Source organism: Callorhinus ursinus, unplaced genomic scaffold, assembly GCF_003265705.2.
Source record: "Callorhinus ursinus isolate GAN/ISIS: 27379988/994484 unplaced genomic scaffold, GSC_fseal_2.0 scaffold8, whole genome shotgun sequence".
NCBI classification, from domain to species: Eukaryota; Metazoa; Chordata; class Mammalia; order Carnivora; family Otariidae; genus Callorhinus; species Callorhinus ursinus.
The window spans coordinates 63,982,937-63,995,393 of record NW_027397070.1 but is presented as its reverse complement, the minus strand read 5'-3'; positions in this window follow the sequence as shown (position 1 = coordinate 63,995,393).

Sequence of the window (12,457 nt, the reverse complement as noted above, 5' to 3'; positions counted from 1 at the left end):
TTCAGACATGTCAGGGTTTTATCTAAGTCCCATGTATGAGTGGAGAATCTTCCATTTGTAAATGGTCAACACCCGACTCCAACTGTCTTGAATCACAAAAGGAGACACACTGGCTTGTGTTTCTGGGTAGTCCACGTGGGAGGTCTCTTCTGGTATGGAAGGATCCAGAGGTGTGAACGATATCCCTGGGACTGGCCTACCCCCCACCTCCCCGCGCCACCTCTGTTTTCATTCTTCGACAGTCTCTCTTCATGTGGCAGAAAGATGGCACATGTGGCTCCAGGCTTGTATCGCCCTGGTTATTTCAAAGCTCGACAAAATAATAGTCTTGCCTTGAAGTTCCACCAAAGTCCCAGGAAAGCCTGACTGGCCCAGTCCTGAGCCCTTCACAGTCGGTCACTTTGATTGGTCACGTTTGCTCTCCTGGGCCAGCACCGTGGAGCCACAGTGACAGAGTGGGGCAGAGATGACCCTGCCGGCCGATGAGCCCCGACCACTGTTGTATCTCAGGCCATGACCTGCTAGAACCCGAGGCCAGCCTGAGAAAAAGATGAACATGGAAAGAGCATATCATCAAAATCTACAGTGGACAGAGCCCCTGTTGAGGGTCAAAGGTTTTGATCCCAGCTCTCCCCTAAATTGCTAAGTGGGACCTTTTGGCTTTCCAGAGAGGCATTCGGTAAAATGAGGGCACTAAATCAGGCGATCTCTAAAGCCCCCTTTGGCTAAAAAGCCAGTCTGGTGAGTCTGAGGTCTCCAGAAGAAGTGGGGAAGAACTGAAGATGTTGGAAGATGAGGAGAGGGGAGAAGAGGGAGGAAAATACTCATCAGCAAACCCAAACTGGGTCTAAACCCTGCAGGCGTCCCCCCGATCTACCAGGCCTGCATATTACACGACTTCCAATTCCCCTTTGAGAAGGAGACTGAAAATGAGAAGCAGAGACACAAGGGCTAGGAAATTCCAGGCTCCACCAAAAACGTGTTACACGGTTCGTTGTTAAGCAAAAGAATTTAAACACCGAGGCTTCTGTTTCAATCTCCTGCTGGTCTGATGGCAAGCAGCTGTCTCCCCGTTTCAATCTCCTGCTGGTCTGATGGCAAGCAGCTGTCTCCCCAGTTTAGGTGTTTATCCCCTGCCTGAGGCATGAGCCCCAACTCATGCGGCACCTGCGCCCTGCCCTCCGTGCTCCCACACGGGCTCCCACCCCTGCCTCCACCCCGTCCCCCACCCCGGCCCCCATCCCGGCCCCCACCCCTGCCTCCACCCCTGCCCCCACCCCGTCCCCCATCCCGGCCCCCCACCCCTGCCTCCATCCCAGCTCGCTCAGGGGGGCCGGGAACCCTCCCAGGGCTGCGGGAGGACCCTCCCTTTCTGTGGGTGACTCCATGAAGACAATGAAACAGCCTCTGTCCTAGGGACACACAGTTCATGTCCCCTTGCAATTCGAAGTCAAAGCCACCAGCTTTCCTCTTGGCCTCTTCAGGAATTCAATCATGCCGTCCACGTGTGTTAAGCGCCGACTGTATGCAAGGCAGAAGGGGACTTGGGAGACATGCAGGTACAAAAGGTGCCCACCCGCCTTCTAGGAGCCCAGGTGCGGGATGAGCCTCCGGAGCCACGATGACCCCCAAGGCAGGCGGAGGGGACGCTGTGGCGAGGCTGATCCACGACCTTCCCTGGGTCGGCGAGCTGGGCTCAGATCCAGCTCCGCCACCTGCTCCCGTGTGACCTTGGTTTATGTCTTTGGTTTCCAGGAGCCTCAGCTTCCCCAACCATATAATGGGGAAAATAAAATCCCCCTCACAGGGCTGTCGTTGATAATTATGTTAAGTACGGAAATGCTCAAGCATAGAAGCCAGTGGCTGGCCGTTTTAGCACAGAGCAGGCCCTCCCCAAGTGTCACTTCGCTTCCCCCCGCCCCACCCCCTTTCTGGGTCTCCAAACCCCCAAACCTTCGGGTAATCCATCCCCTGGTACTTATGCTCCAAGAGGGAAATGACAGGACGCTCAGGTCCCAGATATTCCATTTTACAGAAACAGAATGCTCAGGCGGGGTGCGGGGACCCAGAAGTTCCCGGGAGTGGGGATTCTGGTGCTGAGAAGACCGGTGCCCCCCGTGTCGTGGGGAAAATAGTCAGTGGGAGAAGTGAGAACCCCCGAAGGCACACGGTTGAAGGGACATGATTATAGCCCTTTCCTGACGGGGCTGCTAAGGGAAGTGAGATGACCCTCAGAAAGTGGGTCATCCTGCCTCCTGAGCCCTGCACAGAGCTTGGTTAGGATGCAACCTCCAGTCTGCAGTCCTGTGTGCTTCAGGGAAAGGGGATACGAGCTCCCCTGGGGCCCCGCAAGCCTCCCCCACCACCTTCACTTCTGCTGCTCAAGCTTCCTTGCAGCCTGGTCACTGGGGGCCGGGGGCGGGCGGTGGGGATTGAAAATGTCCTCACCGCCCCTTCCTGCAGGCGGGGACCAGCACCAGCGCCCATCCCCAAGGTCATGTTTGCATGAGATAACCCCACCCCGGAGGTCCAGACTCTGCTCTTCATTGACAAGGAGCCCTGATTGGTCTAGACTGATGTGCCAACAAGCAAAGCTGGGAGCATGTCTTTCTTCTTCTTTTTTTTAATTTGAGAGGTTGTTTTTTTGTTTTGTTCTTTTTTTCTTCCAGAAATTAATGATGTGGCACAGAACAAAGTGTCTTGGAACCAGAGTGGAGGCTGGGGGAGTGACATGTCACCCGCACCCAGGCCTCCATCAGGGTCAGAGCCAGCCAACCAGGGGATGCTGGTCCTGCCACCACGTGGGCAGGGGCGCCCGCTGCTAGGTCACACACCAGAAGTGGGAACCGGGAGGGGCGGCCGGCCTTACAGCGATGCCTGTGTGTAATAATGACCATGGCCCCACCCACGAGGGCTCGGGAGCTTATAACACTGCATAACACTCCGTGATGGGTCCAAAGTACGGTCATGCTAGGGCCACCGCGGAAGCTCGAGACAGTCCAGAGCTGCCTTAGGAAGCGGCCAGGAGGGTTTGTCGCTGGTCCTGGCAGGGGTGCTCACACCTGCCTCCACCCTTCCCCGTCCTTGCTTGCAGAGAGGAAGAGGAAGAGGGGTATGCTGGCCCTTCTCTCCCTTCCTAGGGCCCGGGAGCCCCTGCCTCGAGGTTGTCAGGCAGTGCAAGAGGAGGGGCAGGTCAGGGCACTCTGTACGCTATAGCCCATTCCCTGCACGCCCTGCAAGGTGCTGAGGGGGTAGTAAGGAACCGCAGAGAATTCCGTGTGCTACGTGGGTGCTTTTTGTGGGTGACCTCGTTCACTTCCCCCACAGACCGTCAGGGGTGGGGGCACTTTCATCCTGATCTCATGGAGGAGGAGACAGAGGCTGTAAGATGTGAAATGAATTCTCCAAGGCCCCTTCACTGGGGAGGAGCTGAAACCTGGATCCCGCAAGTCTCAGGGCCTCCGCTGGTCAGCAAGATGGACTGTGTGGTTCAAAGGAGTGGGGCTTGCGGTGGCCACAAGTTGACAGGGAGGAACTGGAATCCCCCCTGACTGGGGGGAAGCCGATGACGTGGTGGTGGGGTGGTAAGCGCCGACTGAATGCAAGGCCGAAGGGGACCTGGGAGACACGCCATTCTGGGCGGAGGAGGACATGGATGGGCATGGAAGACAAACATCAGAACCGTGATATCTATTGAGTTACACAGTGATTCTCAAAGTGTGGTCCACACACCCTTGGGGCATGCCCGAGACCCCCATCATGAGTCTGCTGGGTCAAAACTATTTCTGCAATAAAACCAAGATGGTATTTGCCTTTGCATGGTGTAGACATTAGCACTAAGGATGCAAAGCCATGCTGGGTAAACTGTGGGCACGTTAGTGCGGATCAGGGCAGGGCCACCAACGTACTCGCAGTTCGCTGTGTTCTTTATAGACACACACACTTGCCAGAAAACCCCTGAGTTTCCCTTAAGAATATCCTTGATGAAATTGTAAAAATGATTAATGTTATTAAATTTCGATCCTTGAGTACATATCTTCTAAACATTCCAAGTGGCTAACTAGGAAGCGTGCACAGAGAACTTCTTTTTTTTAGAAAGAGAGTGAGCACAGTAGAATATGAGGTGGGGGCCCGAGGGGGAGAGAGAGAGAGAGAGAGAGAGTCCTTAGCAGGCTCCACACTGACATGAGGCTCGATCCCATGCCCCTAAGATCATGACCTGAGCTGAAATCAAGAGTCAGATGCTTAACCAACTGCACCACCCAGAGAACTGGGCACCCCCAGAGAACTTCGGAGACACGGAAGCATATTGAAGCATAACTCCTTTTTCCCGAGAACCTCATTTTTGACTTGAGAGAACCACCAATAAGTAGACTATGGTTATTCAGACTTGGGCAGTGGGCACGCATTTTCTGGAAAATAAACATGAGCCTGTCATTTCAAGAAAAACAACTGGCCATATTTGTTACCAATAATAAATTTTAAATTTTCCAAGGAAATTGGTATCCATAATCATATACTTCCCGATACTTAAAGACTTTTAAAGTAATAGTAATGAATGTGACTGTTTGATATTATATGATGATATATGGGCATTATAATCAACATTTGGGAGCCCTGCACAATTCAATGGAACAATATTTTCCAAGTGACCAATGCATGATTTGCAAAGGCCTGCATGTGTAAAAGGTCCATTCAAAATGCAGGACACACCAATGATATTTAATATAACAAAGCAGAAAAAATTTCACTGATACGGTTTCCAAGGCCATAGTGAAACTTAAAGTAAAACAACTAAAACATCGAGTTTTGGTATAATGTCAAAACTGGATATCCCTAACTATCTGAAAAGACAGGTGAATCACTCCTCCCTTCTCCAAGTAACTTATCTGGAAGCTGGATATTCTTCACATGCCTCAGTCAAAGCAACATACCCCAACAAACTGCAGAAGCAGCTTTGAGAATTCTCTTTTATTAAACCCGACATTAAAGAGATTTGCAAACGAATGGAACAAGGCCACTCTTCCCACAGATTTGTGGTTTTAGAAGATATAGGGATTTTTTTACATTAAAATGTTATGTTAACTAATAATGGGTTTATGCTTATTTTTAAACAATGTGACGAATATATTTTAATTGTCTTGGTTTTAATTTTTAATATGGCAACTACTTATAATTATATTCTACATAAACAAGAACTCACTGGCATTCTCAATTATTTATTTCTGTGTTTGTTTATTTATTTATTTATTTAGTAAATAATCTCTGTGCCCAACGTGGGGCTTGAACTCATGACCCTGAGATCAAGAGTCACATGCTCTACTGGCTAAGCCAGCCAGGTGCCCCAGGAGTCCTCAATAATGTTTAAGTGTGTAGAGGGATTCTGCGACCAGAACATTTGAAAATCTTTGAACTGCAGCATCCCCTGGCTGGGCAGCTCTTAGACACCGTCCAGGCACCTCCTTGCCCCTCTGCCTGTGGTCCAGAGGAAAAGGCCAAGCCAGGCTTAGGAGGTCTCCTCTCAGCCTGACTCCTTGGGTCTTGCGAGTGTTGGGTCCCAGAGGTGGGCACGACCTCCCAGCTCCAGAAAGACAGCTGGTGACTCAACCCTGCAACCAACCCTGCAACCAGCTGGAGAGACTTTGAGCACATCCATGCTCTAAGCCTCAGTTTCCCCATTTCTGAAGGAGGAGATTGGCCTGGCAATCAGTCCTTGGGGCTTGTAGTAGGCTGAACAATGGTCCCCGAAGATATCTGGGTCCTAATTCTTACAACCTGTGCATTTTATCTAATATGGGAAAAGGGACTTTTCAGACGTGATTCAGTGAAGGCTCTTGAGGTGGAGAGATGACTCTGGATGATCCAGGTAGGCCCTATGGCTGCAGGAGAGAAGGCCATGTAATTCACGATGGGGGCAGGTTTGGAGCCATCAGCTTTGACAACAGAGAAAGCCCTGCAGGAAGCCACTAGGAGCAGAAAATATATATGTGACACACCTAGAAGAGTGCCTGGCACATAATGAATCTGCAAAAATGTTTCCTATTTGGGTGTAAAGATCACCACAGTGTGTTTATGTGCTGGGCTCCTCCTAGCACACGGGCAACTTCTCAGTGGTGTGGGCCGGGTGCCCGTCCCCCGCGTTTCCCCAGGGCCAAAGTTGGTGCCAGGCACCTAGGAGGTGCTGCGTGATTGCACAAGCGGATGATTCCCCATGATGCTGTGACCTCAGGGGAAAGCTTCAGGCTCGGATACACACCTCTGAGCTCATCCCAGTGCCACCATTGGCCAGCTGGGCGCGTGGAGCCCGCCCTGGGTCTCAGTCTTCTCGGCTGCTAAATGGTGGCAGAGTGGTTCCTAACGATGGCATGGGGCTGATGCTTAACGCCTATCAGTGCCCGTCTCCTCTTAGGGGAAACACGGGAAAGTGGATTGGGTGGATTTGGAGAGAAGGCACGGTAAAGCCTAGTTGTATCATGCGGCTCAGGGCACAATCCAGCCCCAGCTCCATTTCTGTGCCGAAGTCACCATTCCAGCCTTCCTGAGAAGAGACCTTCCGGCGTTTGCTTACACACCTTCGGTGATGGGGACCTCACTCCTCATGGAGGTTGAAGCTGATGGTTACTGTGTACCAGTTGCTTTCAAAAGCATTAGGTGCACATCTGGGTAAGCATGCATTTTTTTTTTCATTTTACCAACAAAAGTGAGGTTCCTGTGATAAAGCAACTTGCCTACGGGCACTCTGTTCATGAAAGGTGGCAACCGCCCGACTCCCAGAGTCTGGCTCTGGGTTGTCTCACACACGAACCTTAGACACGGCCTGTCCCACCTCTAAGGAGACTCAGGGAAAGAGGACTGATTTCATGGGTTAACTGTACGGATGGCTGCCCAGTGACTACTCTATGCTGGGCTCTGGGCTGGATTCTGAAAACGGGCAAGTCCCAGTGTGGCTCCTGCCCACACGGAACTTATTTATCAGTGACTCCACCAAAAATAGGATTTAGGCCATCATTGTGGGCTGAATTGCGTTCCCCCAAATTTACATGTTGAAATCCTAGCCTCCAGGACCTCAGAATGGGACCTGAGGTGGAGATACCTTTACAGGAGTAACCAAGCTAAACTCAGGTCATGGGGACGGGCTAGGTTATGCACACAGAGGGAATGTCATACAGAGAAGAAGATGGTGCTTCTCCAGGCCGAGCAACGCTACAGATCGCCAGCAACCCACCACCAGCTGGAGGAGAGGCCTGGACAGATTCTCCCTCCCGGCCTCAGAAGGAACCAGCCCCCTGGGACACCTGATCTCAGACTTCCAGCCTCCAGAGCGGCACCCCACCCTTCTGCTGTTTAAACCACCCAGTTTGTGGGACTGTGTTGGCCCCGGCAGCCCCGGCAAACCAGTGTGGCCACATGTATGTGTGAATTTCCTTCAGGTACATTCACCAAGGGGAAAAGAAACAGCTGAAGCTGATTTTTAATGATCTAGTTTAACCTGTCCTATCCAAAATATTATTGCTCCAGCTATTATCCGTGTAAAAAAGCTATTAAGGAGGCATTCCTAGGAGTCGTCTAAGTCTTGCCCAAGATCCTCACAGTACGTCTTAGGGGCCCCAGTCACACTTCAGATGTGGGCCCAGTGGGCACAGATGGCCAGTGGCTGGTGCCCTGGCCGGGTGGCTCCCATGGATTCGAATACCTCTGTGTATCGATTCTGCCCCGTAGCCCGGATCCACATCTGGGGTTTGGGGCGATTGTCCCCTCTGTCCCCCTGTCCAGATCTGCAGGCACAGGAGGCCACTGTCAGCTGACCCTATGCTCCTCTCCGGGCTGAAAGCCCTCAGCATCTCTCACTGGTGCTCGGGTAGACCTCCACCCTGGCCTTGCTCATCGCTGGCAGGGTTCTGTCTGTCAGTAGCCCACTGGATGGGGGATTTATATGTGCACACAGATATTTTTTTTTACCTTGTGTCTAACTACACCCATATGCTTTCTTTTCATGGTGAAGATGCTACTGCTATTAATTTGACCAGAGGCAAAGCCTTTCACTTCTTGTCATCTTCCCCCAAAGGAGTTGGTGGTGATAGATTAGCCTGAGAACCGGCCAGGAAACAGGTTTTTTTTCCCCTCTCTGGAAGTGCGGGAGGTGGGTAGGGAGGGGTGGAGAGGGGTGGGTGGGGAAATTATCTTGCCTTTGTACTACGGTGACCCACTCTCTCGGCTTGCTGGAAGGGTCTAGCTGAGCTCCGGAAGTCCCACATGCTGTCCCGGGCAGGCCAGGGCGGAGGGTCACTCCACCTGGTCCCGCTCCAGGAGCTGTCTGCCCCAGATACAGGTGCGGCGCTCTCCATCCTGGCTCTCACTGAGGGAGGAGGGGTGGCAGGAGTCTGGACTGGAGAGGACAAAGCAAGAGCCCTTGCGTTTGGCCAACCCAGGGACCTGAGGCTTTCCGAGGTAGCAGCCCTTGCTGGGGGCTGTGAGGGCCACAACTAGAGTCCTTTGAACACACTGCCCTTCTTCCTTCCCAGAAACTACAGCCATCTGCTAAAAAGGGGAAGGGGTGGTCATGAAGGGACAGACCAGTGAACCCAGCGTCCTTAGCGTGGAGAGAAAGCCAGTGATGGTATGAGCAAAGGGTCTAGGGCTAGGGAAGGGGGACACAGATTTGGCCCCCAATCCTGGGGCTCCAGAGCCAAGGGAGCCCTGCGCAGAGGGAGACATCAGTGAGTGTGTTGCGAGAGCCCAGCTGGAATGTGGAGGGTCACTCAGGAGGGCTCACCAAATCTGTATCGAGGAAGGTGGGGCTCCCTGGGGTCTGTGCTCCATCCACCCCATGCTCCCACCGCCTTGGCTGGGACCTTTGTGTTTTGCCCTGGGGCTGCAGCAGGGTCCTGACACTGGCTGGAGGAGGCTCGGGCTCTAAGCAGGAGCCCAGGCTGTGCTGTCCACTCCCCCACCCCCAGCTGTGGGCAGGGGTGCACCCGTGGCCCCCTCGGGGTCTTTACGTCCTGGGAGTGGCCTTACCTTGCAGATCACATACTGTACCTGTGTGATGTCCACTGCTTCGTGGTTAAATAACATCAAACAAGAAAACCCAAACTCAAGTTTGGCTTGATTCCCTTTCCTTCTTCTCCCTCCCTGACTTCTAGAAATGGCACCAAGGGTATTCTGTGGCAATTGTCTGTCCCATATCTGTTTCTCCACTGGACTACGAATTTACTGGGGGTCAGAATACCTGCTCTTTGGGTCCCCCCATCATGGCACCAAGACCCGGTATTCAGCAGTGTCGTAATGTCGCACAAATGATTTATCTGAACGATGCCATGCAGCCCAAATCAGGCAAAGGCATATTTTGTGTCAAAGAGGCCGTGTGGGTTTGCTGGAAGGCAGGATGGAGAGAAGTGGGTCTACCCCGCCATCACGATACTGCAGTTCTGGGATATGGGGCATGGTACCTGGGCTCTCCAGGTGGGTGCAGACCAGGTCAGCTCTCCACGTCCCCTAGACCTGACACCCTGTGCATTTCCTGGACTTGCATGCCACTGTGCAGGAACCCCCAGCCAATCAACCTCAGGAGACAGTACGGGGCCTCCCTGGAAGCCAGCTCAAGGGTCACTGTCCCCGCTGTCTCTTCCCTTCCATGAGCCCTTTCGGCTTCTTCTGTTGGAAGGGGAAGCCTTGGGCTGAAATCCTAAGATCACTTTTCCTCAGATAAGGACCACCCCCTCCTGTCCTGTGTGATCATTACAGGAGATGGGCACAGCTAAAAAGAAATGCCTTTTAACCAAAGCCAGATTGGGGCGGCCGAACGGACTTAAGAAGGGTGTCTTATTTTCCAGCTTGGACTGCTCACCGGTACTCTGTGAGTGTGAATGAGGAAAGAATTCTCATAAATCTGCATATAATCAGGGGCGTTACAGACCAGAAGATAAAATTAATCTAGAAAGTTTAGCCTGGGGTCTTCGGGTGGAGTCACACCTGGGTCTCCCTGGGCACCCCTGCGGCCCTGGCCCGGGGCTCTGTGATGTGAGCTACCTGTAGACCAGAGTTCCGAGGGAACCAAAATTTACAAAGCCTTGGAGAGAAACCAGTAACTCAGAAAGCTCTTGTGTTCTTGGAAAAAGAAAAAAGAAAAAGAAAGAAACCGGGCCACTCCCGGGGTTGTTGCTCATAGAAAGTGGGTTGCGGTGGGCTCTCTGACGTCTCTGTAACTCTTTAGAGCAGGAGTTGGAAACTGACCACCTGTAGGTCCCGACACCCCACGGTTGGGTTTTGTATGGCCTGCCCAGTATTTTGAAGATGAAAAATTCTACCAAAAAAAAAAAAAAAAAAAGGATTTTTGGCTTCCCTTGAGCAATGGGCAGATCCAGCATGCTGAGCCCTGTTCCCACATGGCCATGACCCCCAGGAGCTGCTGCCTCGGGATGGGAAGGGCGCCCCTGGTCGCCCCCCCCCCCCGCCCGTGGCTCCCTGCTCAGCCCTGCAGCATGCTGAGCTCTCTTGGCATTGCAAGCTTTGCCATTTGCCAGCCCGGAGGTGCCTTGCCCGAAGTGGCAGTGCCAAGATTTGAACCCACGTCCTTGATCCTAAGTTCCTTTGCTTCCCCACCCGCCTGCCTACAGCAGGAGCACTGGGCAGGGTCTGGAGGTCATAATCCTGGTTTCCTAGGCTACTACTTGAAGCCTTGATATCCCTGAAAATGAAACGGGGAGGCGTGGTTGCAGGAGCGATTCTGAGACCCCCTCCCTGTGCATTTCCTCATTGATAACACACCTGGGGCTGGTGTGTGGAGAGTAGCCGAGCCTCAGCAACCAGATACGTGAGCTTCAATCCGGAGACGGTGCTTTGAACCACTGTCTGCCAGGGTTTCAGCTAATCCCAAAACCCACGCGTGAGTAAGGTTGCTGTATCATTTTGGGGATTCGAAATCTAGAACGTCAGATGGCTGCTCGAAGCCAGAGAAGGAGGCAAGGTCTTCTCCTGACAAGGCTGAATGAGGAGGCTCCATTTCCTTTTCTGTAAAATGGGGGTATAAGAGTCCTCTCCTCCCAGGTTGGTTATGTGGATTCAAGAGTCGCACTGGAACTCTGTCAGGAGAACAACCCACGTCAGGCAGCTCAACAGAGGGAATTTAATATAGCCAATGGGTTACAAAGGTGTTGGAAGAGGTAAAAAGCCAACTGGGGGACCACCCAGAGTTTAGCAGTGGCAGGAAGCTGCCCCCACTCTCAGGGAAGGTGGGGCAAAGGAACAAAGGGATGTCACCAGAGCCCAAGAGCCCGTGCTGCCCAGTGGGGCTGGGGTCACAGAGGTGACACGGCCTCTGCCGGAAATGCCCCCTGAGGAGAGGGGTGGGTGGGAGATACCCAGGCTCCTCCTTTCTTCCCACCTTCTAACCACCTACTGGTGCCTCCCACCTTGCTAGAAGCCAATTGGCAAGGGAGTCTTGGGACATAATGTTTCCAGGGCCAGTGGCCTGAGACACGGAGCACAGAGGGGAGGGCAGAGAATGGATCCACGAGCAAGCAGCCCCCAGCCCAGCACAGGGCAGAAATGCACCTGTTCGGTTCATTGCTCTATGCCCAGCGCCCTTTAGAGAGCATAGACATTGGTGTAACAGTAGACCTTGATGGCAACAAAAATGAATGCACAGCGAAAGGATAGATGATGCGGTAGAGAGTCTTCCAAGCCGGCCTCCACTGATTCCTTCCCTTTTGTAAGGCGCAGCTTCTGCCTGGGTCCCCTGGAACGCTTGTTCTGGGGATGCTTCTTTCTGGCATCCAGCCATCATGCTATTAAAGCCCACACCGCGTGGCCCCATGTTAGAGCTCAGGCCCCAGCCCCAGCATCACCTGCCAGCCAGGTGAGTGACTCACCAGGAATGTCCAGCTCAGTCAGGCCGACATCTGACTGCATGAGAGACCCCGGAACGAGACCGCGTGGCAGTGCCCCGTCAACGCACAGAAGTCGGAGGGGAGATAGTCCATTGCTCTTTCAAGCCATTAAGTTTGGGGATGGCTTGTTACATGACAGTCACTGGAACACAGGTGAATGTGCTTTATCAGCTGCAAAGGGTTCATTAGCATCGGGTATAACTGTCACCGTTCATCCATTCATTCGTTCAGTAAATGTTCACGGAGCACCGAGGGTACGCCGTGCCGATCGGGAACTTCATCCACATGGAGTCTCCCGAGCTTAACAAACATTTGCCAGCACTGTCAGGGGCCGGGAAGACAGGGCAGAGGACACAGCCGTGCCCTCCAGGAGCTCCTTGCCGGGGGAGACAGATGGGAACTGGTCATTACATAAAAGCAGCACAAGTTTAAGCTGATCCGCTTGCTGAACTTCGTAGGTTCTGACATGCTGTGTGACCCTGGGACACTTGCTTGTATCTCTGAGCTTCCGTGTCCTTCTCTACAAGGCAGGAAGATTCAGCTCTTTTCTGTCTACACCGTAAGGCCAT